General features: G+C 42.3%; 1 long non-coding RNA gene across 1 annotated transcript in view; it reads left to right on the top strand.

The window, feature by feature from the left end:
• Positions 1-12146, top strand: part of LOC102378046 — an 85742-nt gene that overhangs the window by 51455 nt on the left and 22141 nt on the right. The gene's annotated exons all lie outside the window — the stretch shown is intronic.

Below are 12146 nucleotides of genomic sequence, written 5' to 3'. Positions count from 1 at the left end.
GCAAGCCCCAGAGAGGGGGAGTGCCATAGCGGTTTATTGAGAAGCCCGAGGTGGGCACGGCAAGCCCCAGAGAGGGGGATTGCCATATCGGTTTATCGAGAAGCCCGAGGGGGCGCAGCAGATCCCAGTAAGAGGCTGGGTATTGCAGAGAGCCCAGAGTGGGCTACACTATTGAGGAGGCCCGGGAAGCGGGCTGGGAGACCCAACAACGTCTATCACATCAGCGAGGCTTGGGGCGTGGTATCAGGGGCTGGTAGGAGCCACGCATAGCCCATAAGGCTAGGGTGCTTGGGGAGCACCCACTATACCGGGTGACCATAGGAGTCCGGGAGAACTGCGGGGACAGAGGTCCTGAGTAGCCGTGCCCAGGGAGTCATAGGCAGCCTCCCAATTATATATATATTCCATCAAGACGTGGCGGGCGAGAATTAGAGGGTGCCTTGGGCCGGCCTGACACGGAGCGAGGGACCTTAAGGAGCACACGGCCCTCCGCGAGGACCCCGCCGTGACATAGAGCTATATGAAACTTTGGTCACTGATTTGATTCAGAGGAGATTCGGCCCAATTTGGCTGCTGAATCTCCAAACTGAATTCAATCTGGAGATCCTTTATCTCTCTGAATCGAATTGGAGGCCTTTGAATCAATTCGGAGAGATTTGACTATTTGGCCATAGACACAGCTTTATATGTTTTTTCTACATACCTCGAGGTATCAGACATGGCTTGTGAATGCTGAGATGGTGGGGCAGATGGAGCATCCCATGGGAGCACAGGGGCATCCCCCACATGCTCAGCAGTGGACCTGGAAGTGGACCAGATGCTTCCTCCACCCCACCATCTCACCGTTAATGAGGCATGCCTGGTACTTCAAGGTATGTAGAAAAAACGTATTGTGACCACCTGGACTCGAACAGCCGTCTGCGTGCTGCCTTGGCCTGGACAGTCAGCAGCGGGCTTACTAAGGTTTCTTGTAAACCCTGAAGTAAATACCTATCACCTAGGTGGCCACCCCCAGACTCTCCTGCCATGACTTTGAGTGTAATTTCAGCGGGGGGCCAAACTGCCAGGGGTTCCTCAGCGGTAGGTAGTCCACTAGATGGCTGTCCGTGGGGCTCCACCTCCCCTACACCCCAGCCTCACCCCAACCTTTGGTGAGTCACCAGATCTTGAGTCAGCCATCCTCCGATGTTCTCTTGACCCTGATGCATTTTATTTTGGGCCTTGTGTCTGGAGCGCACTCACCTATGGCGGTCCAACTGATTCCGTGTCTAGCCTAAGCTGGGCCTGTACCTGCCCTTAGGCTACCTCAAACTGAAAACAGAAAAATCAACAACAAGAAAAGGAGAAATAAAAGGGGACAGAAGGAAGCTGCCCTGCCAGTGCCTCTTCCCCTTAACTGAGACTTCTTCCTCGTTCCAGGATTAGCTCCTGGCATTGGCTTCCCCATGCCCTCAACTCCTCCACAGCGGGGGGGGCGGGGGGGCGGGGGTGGTGAAGAACAGAACAAAACTGAAAGCTGGGGAGGATCTGCTTGGTTCCCTCCCTGGCCCTACCATTAGGACACAGTGGTGCCTTCTCATCACTCTCCTCTAAATTTCTTCGCCCTCTCTCCCGCTGATCAGTACTTCTCACCTGGTACCTGAGAACACTCTGGGCGATGACCCATCATCTGGCCCAGACTCTTTCTGGGTCACTGCTCCCCTCATGCCACCAAATGCAGTTTGCAAAGCCACTCTCCCCCCGCCAAAATCTACAGCATTCTCTTTACAGCATTCCATGGTCTTCCTGCTCTAGCTGACTGCTGCCTGTGCTGTGAGCCACGTCTGCTGCTGCCCTGCTGGGCTTTCCCTTTTCCTCCACCCACCAGTCTCTGCCAGTGTAGAGAGCCTCCACTGGCTCTCCCTCCTCCCAGGCACGCCGATCATTGCTGGTATAGAGAGACTTCACCAGGTCTCCCTCCTCCTGAACAACGCTGGTCGCTGCCGGTGTAGAGAGCTTCTGCCGGCTTTCTCTTTTCCTGGGCACGCCAGTTGCTGCTGGTGCAGAGAGCCTTTGCTGGCTCTCCCTCCTTCTGGGCACACCGTCACTGCCAGAGTAGAGAGCTTCTTCAGGCTCTCTCTCTTCCTGCCTTCCTCTGCAACCACCGGCAATCCTTTTTGTGCCTGCTGACCAGTGGTTACTGATGACGTCACTGGCCGGCTTCAGTCATATAAAGGCGTGGCTTGCAACTCTTGTGGGTTCCCCTCATCTCTCTCGTGGTGCCACGGGCCCTGTTGTGGGTTGTATGTTTTTTGGTTTTTTTTTTCATGTCTGCCCTCTGCTCTAAGAGCCCCCAGGGTGTGATATAGGGCTCTTTTGACTGGCTGCCTCTGGGACATGTATAAAGCTGTGTCTTTGGCTGAACCAAATTGGGACTGATCCAAATCAGCTAATTGAATCACTGTCCCCTGAATCAGGCTGAATCTGAATCTGAATTGAATACTGTCCACTTCGCACATCCCTACTGGTTTATCTATCTCAGATACTTTTTCCCTCTATACTCCTATTGATTAGTGTTTGCAGGTAAAATGTAGTGGCACACCAAACACCCTCAGTTCTTATTAACATTTATAGATGCTAAGTGTTTTCAATAACTTGGGATAACACCTTTGTTATAAAAGTGTTTTGTCAATTTGCTCAGTTATTAAAATGTCAGATTATTTTAGCAATCAAATAAAAATTACTCTAATTTCTGGATTAGAAAGCCTCTAAAAGATCTTTATAAGAAAGATAAAGAGAGGCTAAATGACAGATTAAACTATGCTCTGAGGCTTAATTGATGGTCCATGGTGTCTTTAGATTCATTAGTCACCACAAATCTTTCCAAAAGCTTTTTAGTGTCGTTCCAGCTCTCCTACCAATGGAATCAATAGCAGAGCTCCTGTTGCAATCAACAGGAATTAGAAAGAAAAAAAAAAGTCTGTACCATCTACTTTAACTTTTATAGAATATTCAAAATGATTCATTTTCCTTAGAAGTCAATGGAACTTTTCCATTGTCTCTTATTGCAAGTAGGAGCAATCTATTCACCAAATATATTAAGAACCAGGACCAGTCTGTGGATAAGAGGACTGAACTTTGAAAGATGAATGGCATCTTCAAGATTTCACTGTAACATTACAAACAAGCAACCAAAAATAATTAATTAAAAAACCCAAACAAACAAGACCATTTATCAGTTTTTCCTGGCCTTCCAGCTGGGCAGTCTTCTAGCTGTGGCTACCTGAAGCTTGGTCTCAGCTGTCTGCAGACTAAGCACCTCCTTACCAGTTCATTTTCTAAGTCGGAGAATAAAGGTGGTTCTTCCTCACTAATTCTGACTGTAACATAAGAACAATTGGAAACAGATTTCATCATGTAGTGACAAAAAACAATTATGAGTTTACTTTTTTCCCACTTAAGTCAGCTGGTTGATAAAAAACAAACAACCCCCTCCCAAAAAAAAAACCTGTTCCAAGAAAAGGGTAGCGCTTTATTTTATGTTTCTACATCTCAGCATATTTTTTTGCAGAAATCATGACTGAGCTTCAAAATGGTACCAGAATAAAAATTATAATAATAATGATGATGAAGATGAGAATAAATACTTCAGGCAATGTATGGGATAGTGCAAGATGTAGCATAGCCAGCTGTGTAATGTATAAGTAAGAATTCACTTGTTTTTTGTCTACCATACCTTTAAAAGTATTTCCCTCCCTCCACCCACTTTTTCCCAGTCTCCTGGGTGGCAATGCTACAAGCCAATTTAATTTGGCTGTTAAACAGAGTAAAAAATACTGATTTCTCATTGAGGCTTGTTTTTTTTTATTCTTTGTTTGTCCTTTTCTTTAATCTCAAATAAAAGCCACTCAGAGTGAAAATACCTTTTTTGCTCTTTTGTCTGGCAAATGAGTCAGCTTTTCAATGGCAGTTATTTGTCATATCTGATCATGATTATTGAGTGACAAAGATTACATATGCTATATAAAAGTACATAAAAAAAAAAACAACCCCTTTGTAAAAGGAAATTTGCCTCCTTCTTGCTCCACTTTCCTGTGCCCATTCTACATTGTTCTATTCCATTTTACTAGGGTGCATACAGCATTCAAATGAGCCACAAGAAGTCCTGCAGTTGTAAAAATGTCAGAGAGCCAGAAAGATGTTGGGCAGACAGCTTCTGCTGCCAGCTGCCTATATCCAGGGTCCCTTGTGCATGCATCTTAGTGTGATCTGCAAACTCCCCTAACTTCTGGAGAGTGCCAATTGCATAGGGTAGTGGTAAATGGCTGGCCACCCCAGGGCATCATGGACCCTGGAGAACTTCTGCTTACAATCCCCAGTCCTCTCTACTGTAAAGCTTTGAGAAAGAAGGCCCAGAGCATGTCTCCTGTCTTGGTAGTTGCAGGCATGTCAACTGCAGCCTGCAATGGAATAACAATGGTGTGGCAGGATAGGGGGCTGGGTCACATGGACCTGGATCATATGGATCTGGATATGGTGGTCTGAAGGTGAGGGGTGTGAGGTCTGGGTCTCAGGTGGTTGGGTTTCTGGGGGTCTGGGGTTCTGTAGTGTAGAGGTCTGGGAGTGTAGGGATGTGGGGGAATGGGTCTCTAGAATCTGTGACCTAGGTCATGTGCCTGGAAACAGTTGTTATGGTACCCTGTATCTTCCTAGTGCCCTAAAGTATAGTGTGGGCCTTGTAAAAGGGGATGGGCTTTCCTGGCCCTGTTGCAGTCATGGGACAAAGGAAGGTAGAGGGGTTTGACTCATACTTAAGTGGAGTCCAGTCCAAGTCACAAACTGTGTCCCGGGGTGGTCTGGGGGAAGGAAGCAGAACAATGCATTGTGGAATGCTTCTGAAGGATGGTTCCTTAGTGTCAATCAAAAGGGTAAGTGTACATGTATTCATTTTCCCAGGACAACCTCTTCTGGGATCTACTTCTACCTAGCTGGATTTGAGTTAATTTTCTCTTGGGACTGCCATTTTTGTTCTGGGAAAACATTGTCAACCTTTGTATAGTTAGGGTCTATACTGGGAGAATATGTAACACTGGCATGCACCCTTAGTTGACAAAACTTGAGGTTGTGGTTTAGAATGCTGCCTGGTGTGAATTGGCTCACAAAGGTATTTTTAGAACAATAATATCTAGATTATGCATTAATTTCCATATTAGATAATGGAGAACAAGCTATAGTGCTCCAATGGGAACTCCTAGAGGTCAAATTTTCAAGCATTCATACCTAATCTTAAGCACTGAAACCCATATTGAAACATCTAAAGAACTTACCTGATTTTCAGAGGCCCTCAGGAGCTTACTGTGCTGTCCCTGCCTCAGCAGACTCCAAGGCAATCCCCACTTCACCACTTCCAAAGGCTAGGAGAATATAAAGCTAGTTCACTTCTGAACAGCCAATTGCTGCCAGCTCTATAAATTCATGCACACTCCATCCTGTCCCCACGTCCCACACAGATGCCAAGTGTCAGGATATCTTCAAAAATGTTCAGGGTCCCCAGTGTACAATCCAGTCCACTTCATACCATCAGCCACCAGGAACCTCAGCTGAAAGCTCTTCCACAGAGTCATCACCACATGCATGTATCTTCACAGACACCCCTACTTTCTGCCCCTTCTGTCAACAGAGGGAAACCCTGGCACATGCCTATCTTGGGTGCACCAGGTTGCAGTCCATGCAACATCTTCTCAAGAGCCTCTTGCTGAGGTTCTGGCAGCACTACACCTGGCATTCCTTGTCCATGGCACACCAAATCTTGGAACCTCCTGGTCAACCTCCTCTTGGCCCTCGCTAAGCTGCCCATCTACCTGACCAGGAAGGAGGCTGTGGCTGGGGGGAAGCCCTGGGACTTTGGGGACATCTCCCTGTCCCTTATCCATTCACATCTCCAGGCAGAGTTTCACTGGTCAGTGTCCATTGGTTCCTTGGACCTTTCTGAAAAGTCCATGCTTCAGCTACATTGTGTATGCTAAACACAAAGACATAAACTGTTTTGCCCTGATGTACAGAAGGAGATGCACAGATCTAAGGTTTCTTTTTCCCATATATTTCAGTTCTGAACGTGATATGGACATAAAATAGCTTCTATAAAAGTAGATTTTTTCCTTGTCTCTCTTGCTCTCTGTTAGGTTCAGTTCAAACTATATTTGGCCCCATTCATTCAAGAAAGAGGTTAATGTTATTAATTAATTTGTTAAGAAGACAAATACATTTTCTACTGTCATTGGTGCTGTACTCATTAATGCAGTATCACTGGTTAATAGGCACTGGCCAAATAATAAGGTCTGGCAGTATGTAATTCATTTTGTATGTACTAAGTTATAAGCTTGAAAATCTTTTTTCCCCCCACCAAAGATGGCAAAGTATGTCAGGCACATGCTCCAAAGTTCCTTAATCTTGACAGTGCTATTGATGTCCCCTCCCAGCTCTACTTTTCTATAATTAAATGGAAGGGCTGAGTAGCACAGATCCTATCTAACCATGCATCTAGGTTTGACTGGGATGCAGAAAATGTTTCTTTGAAAATCTGCCTGAAGAACTTAATCCAGAACATGTTCTGTGAACGTTCCATTGCACCAGGTTCTGCGCTAAAATTAGAGACAGCTGTTGCTCTCTCAAAATATGACTGCATTTTACACAATAGCTGACTTGTTAGAGCAGTAACCCATAACATGGGAAATCCCTCTCTTATAAGAGCCATAGTCCATTAAATATATCATATTTATTGACATGAAGTGATATATTTACAGGGGATTTCACAAATAGAGTGAACAACATTGCAGTGTACTGTGTATGATTCAGAGAATCTGAGGTACTAGCTTTCTCATAGAGGGTGAAAAAAAGAAATAAAAAACTATTCTGTCTTACAAAGCTGATATATCATTTTATTTTATTTTTGTATTATATAGCACTCGTATCATGCTTTATAGCTACTGCTCTAGCACTCTATATATAATTTTAGTAAGTATTTTTTTCAATTTTTTCAATGACTTAGAAAATAAAGTCATAATTCTCAAGAGGAAAATAAAAGTTCTTGAGTTTTTCAGGGAAGAGTTTTGTTGCTTTTATTGTAAATAATTGTTTTAAACTTAGATTTGAGTCTTAGACAGTTTGACAATACATAATAATGATACATAAACAGCATATTATCATCTATCTACTTATCAATTATGACTTTAGATTGACATTCTCTAAGCAATTTAAATATACAGTGGACACTGGGTGTAGTGGATGTAGCTGCCTAAGTGGCTTGGAAAGCCTCTACTTCAGTGTCTAAATAATTGGTTGATGTTTAATTATTTTATGTTAACTCTGGAAAGATTTTGTAGTTCTTTCTCTGTATCCCTCTGGTTACTGTTAATGTATTGTTGACTACAAGAGTAGCTAATACTGATGGACTATGGTGGTCAGGGCTATTTAGACCATGACTATCTAGAGCTGCAACTGCAGCTCATAATATAATATAGACAGTATTATATGAAATGTGGGGGTCATATTTTTCCCTTAAGACCTCTCTTTCTCTCTGTCTCTGCAGATTAAAAATGTAAAGCTGCAAGTAATCCTTGGCCAAAAAAAAATGTTTACTTCACTATATAGTGAAACTAAGCTCAGCAGGCCCAATTTATTAATTTTTATGTGCTTCCTATTAAGGAAGGAATTAATGAATTTACTCAGAGCTGTGACCTGAAACTCTCTAGGTTTCTTACTCTTTCCAAGCCTCAAAGCTATTATGTATACATTTTACAACCACCATAATGTCCCTCAGAGATGTACAGCCCAGAAAATAGGCACTTCATAAAGAATAAAAGCCTAGCCACTTACAGTAGGTCTGGATCCTAAAGAGAACAGCTTAGAGGCAGAGAATGGTAACACAAGAAAGAGACTGAAGAGCCTCCAGGAGGGAAGAAGAAAGTAGAGGCTAGTTTAAAAGACACTTCTGCCTGTCTGCTGCGCTTATGCTATGGTTATCGGAACAGACAGCAGACACCTTCTACAGAAATATAGGCTTTCTTTAGTGCAAGCAGACACATGGGATCAATTCAAAAAGGGTTTTGCTTGTCAGTGGAAGAATGGAAAGATTCAGGCTGAGATTTTCAATGGAGCCTTGAAGTTAGGTACCCTGCTGTCATTAAAATATTCACCCTAACTTTCAAACAGTATTAGTTTAATGTAATGATTTCTCATTAACTGTGAGAAGGTGTTGGTGGCTTACTATTTCCATTATATAGAGAAGGCATAATAAGCAAGGTGATAATAACAAATTGATACTGTACTGGTAATCATGTTATTTTCTGTGCCCACTGAGTCAGGTTACATTAATATTGGAATTCTGAAAGGCAGCAATATTCTTTTTTGTAATAGCCATTTGCCAAATGGAGTATAAACTTACTACTCAATTTAACAAAACACTAAAGCAGCCTGTTACAGCAGCAGACTAATTATTATTTAAAATTATGTTGTTGCTGCTTTTTCAGCATGAACATTATTCATGATGAATTATTTGATTTTTATTTGATGTGCATGCAATCGAATAAGGATCCCAATACAATTTAGCATTAATGCTTTGCTTGTAATATTAGCAAGGAGATTTAAAAAAAAATGCTATTTCACTTAATAGTGTTACAAGCTATAAAGTCCTTTCATTCTGCCACTACAGGATAGGTATCATCTTTGTTAGAGAGACACACTCAAGTAGACAAGATTTTTACATCCTCCAGTCATTTAACTACTCCATTCTTCTCTTTCAGTCTCTTTCTCTAGAGCTGTTACAGTTTGTATGACTATTAACTGGGCCAGATAAAGACAGGGATAGTATGCATTTGAACTTTGGTCATCCACACCCCAAGCAATTATTCTATCCTTACCTCATTTTTGACAGTTGTTATTTTCAGCATTTGCTGCAAACATATATTTTGGGGGCTGATTCAGTTCCCAATGAAACTACTAACACAGGGCTTTGGATCAGGACCTAGCTATGCATCTTTCCCCTGTTTCCTAATATTCAGTCTCAAATTCTGGAAATGTTATGCAGCTAGGCAGGATAAAATGCAAGCAATGGATGTTATTTTTGGGTGTTTTTTGGGTTTTTTTTGTGGATACAGTATTAAGTGTGGTATTTCAAGCAACAAACTTCTACTGGACTTATTATATACCCATTCCCTTTCTTATGAGAGAGGATTTTTAAAAATTAAAATAAATAAATAAATAATAATCTTCATGTTATGCTCATCCTCAGGAAGGGGAGGAGAGAATACTCAGACAACTATAGGGAAATTACCCTAACTTCTATCCCAGGGAAAATCCTGGAAAAAAATCATCAAGGAGTCTATGTGTGATATGCTTGCAGAAGGTAGGATTCTGAATGACAGCCAGCATGGCTTCATCATGGGCAGGTCTTGTTTTACCAATCTCATCTCCTTCTATGACCAGGTAACTTGCCACTTGGATAAGAGAGAGGAGGTTGACATTGTATACCTTGACTTCCAAAAGGCCTTTGGTTTGGTACCCCATGATGTTCTCACATGAAAATTGGTGGATTGCGGGCTTAACTCCTTGACAGTTAGGTGGGTAGGAAACTGGCTGTGGGGTAGGGCCCAGAGAGTTCTAATGAACAGATCTATCTTGTCCTGGCAAGAAGTAGCCTGTGGTGTCCCTCAGGGGTCAGTGGTTGGTCCAGTGCTTTTCAACATCTTTATCAATGATTTGGATGTAGGGGTGAAGAGCTCACTAGCCAAGTTCGTGGATGACACCAAGTTATGGAGGAGCGTGGTCAAGCTTGAAGATAGGCTGCAGATACAGGTGGACTTAGACAGACTGGCAAGCTGACCGGATCAGAACCAGATGTAATTCAGCATTGAGAAATGTAAAGTACTCCACCTGGGGACAAACAATCCCCAACATACCTACAGGCTCAGTGGCACCAAAGTGACTAGCACCATGAATGAAAGGGACCTGGAGGTAATAATAGACCACGGTATGAATATGAGTCATCAGTGCGATGCTGTAGTCAGAATGGCAAACAATACCCTGGCATGTATCAACTGATGAATCACAAGCAAAACCAAGGAAGTGACTCTCCTGCTTTACTTAGCATTGGTGAGACTGCAGCTGGAGTAGTGCATCCAGTTCCAGGTGTCATACTTCAACAAGGATGTGAAAAGCTTGAGAGAATCCAGAGAAGAGCCACCCATATGATCAGAGACTTGCAAGGCAAACCATACAAGGAAAGTCTGAGGGACTCTTTTTTAAGGACTTCAGTCTAAAAAAGAGAAGGCTGAGGGGAGTCTTGTTAGAAGCTTACTGCTATATCAGGGGAGTACATCAAGGGCTCAGTGAACCAGGGCACCCTTTGGGAAAACCAGGAGTAATGGCCACAAACTGCTGGAAGGCCGTTTCAGGCTTAACACTAGGGAGAACTTCTTCACAGTTAGGATGTCCAGACTGTGGAATAAACTCCCTCCAGTGGTGGCTGCAATTACCTACCCTGGAAATCTTCCAGAGGAGATTGGATGGTCACCTTGCTGGGGTCACCTGACCCCAATTGGCTTTCCTGCCTAGTGCAGGGGACCTGGACCCAATGATCTTGTGAGGCCCCTTCCAGCCCCTTAAAATCTATGGATATATGAACCACGGCATTGAGGGAATACACTCTTTATATTAGTTTATTTTTAAAACATATAAAGGTTTTCTTTGAATCTGCTTCCTGAATCTGCTGCAGCATCAAGATTAGTTTCTCAGCTTTTGTACGACTAAACATTCCATATGTGTGCTCTTGTATTGGGTCATTCAATTTAAAGGGATTTTTGAGAAATGCAGTCATATGTATTGTGGCAAACACAATTTCTTTGTAAAGTACCCTGTGAAAGTATGCTGTGCAAGTCCTATAATAGAATATCTAAAGCTGTCAGATTCTTCACTGTGAGCATACTTCATTGGGAGCTTGGCCCTTCTTTTACACTCATAATTAAAACTTCAGGTTGACAAAACCTGTATGATCAAAAATATTCATCAAGTAGTTTATGCAAACAAATTCAATCCACTGAGGCTTGTGAACAGATGGCTTTGGCTATTTACAGTTTACTATTCATGATCTAAAATAATTAATTCACATGATCTTTCTTCTGCTCACTGACTGGTTATCTGAAATCTTTTAAACCAATGACTAACGAACATCAGATCGCTAAGAAGCTTACATCTGAACCCTCTTTTTCACTTGAAGATACACTTTTGTTCCCACAGTGTTTGGCAAAGAGCTGCTCTTTTTACAAACAGCATGAGAGACTTGAAAACCATCAAATCAAACAACTATACTATTTTGCATTCAAATAAATGTTTGCCTACATGGCTTTGCGGCATTCAACATACTATGGTATTATGATGTGTGATGCTTCAATCAGTTATACTCCTACTAGAGTCATACCTATCCATTTCTTTTCACATGAAATACAAACTTTAAAAGTTAAATAAATACATACATACATACATGCATACATATGTACATACACAAATAAATAAATAAAGCATGGAATTTGGAGAAAAACACTTTGTTTATGCTAGTTTATTTGTGTAACTTATAACAGTTTTCTTTGAAATTTTGCCTGAGGTCAGTGCTAAAACATCAGAATTGGTTTCTCACCTTCCATTGGACTAAACATTCCATTATATTATATTATTTTACTATCATCTAGACTTTGATCAAGAGTTTACTGTAGTCAGTAAAAAGTCTCTTATTAATTTCAGTAGGCTAAAAAAGAAAAGGAAAATGGAGGGAGGGAAAGACAGAGAGCAAAAGTAGCATGTCCTCCTTACTGCCCTGCTCCCTCACAAAGGGATAGTCATAATTTCTTTCAGGAATACTAGGGAGTAGGAATGCTAGTAAGCAGGACAAAGACAGAGCCTAGTACCTACCACATCCTACAACTGGCCAGAAGGATACATTTGGTATGTCCGAAAGAGACAATTGATGGATGAGTTTCCCCAGTGCCCAAGATAAATAACTAGCTGGGATTCCTTGTGGGGCTCTTGCTGCTGCATGCTTATTCTGTGATCACTGCCATCCCTTTTCCTACTCTAGTGCCAGATAAATACATAATAGTTGATTTATTATTATAGTG

The sequence above is a fragment of the Alligator sinensis genome, unplaced genomic scaffold (genome assembly GCF_000455745.1).
Source record: "Alligator sinensis unplaced genomic scaffold, ASM45574v1 scaffold231_1, whole genome shotgun sequence".
Classification (NCBI taxonomy): domain Eukaryota; kingdom Metazoa; phylum Chordata; order Crocodylia; family Alligatoridae; genus Alligator; species Alligator sinensis.
This window is presented reverse-complemented; position numbering and strand designations above follow the sequence as displayed.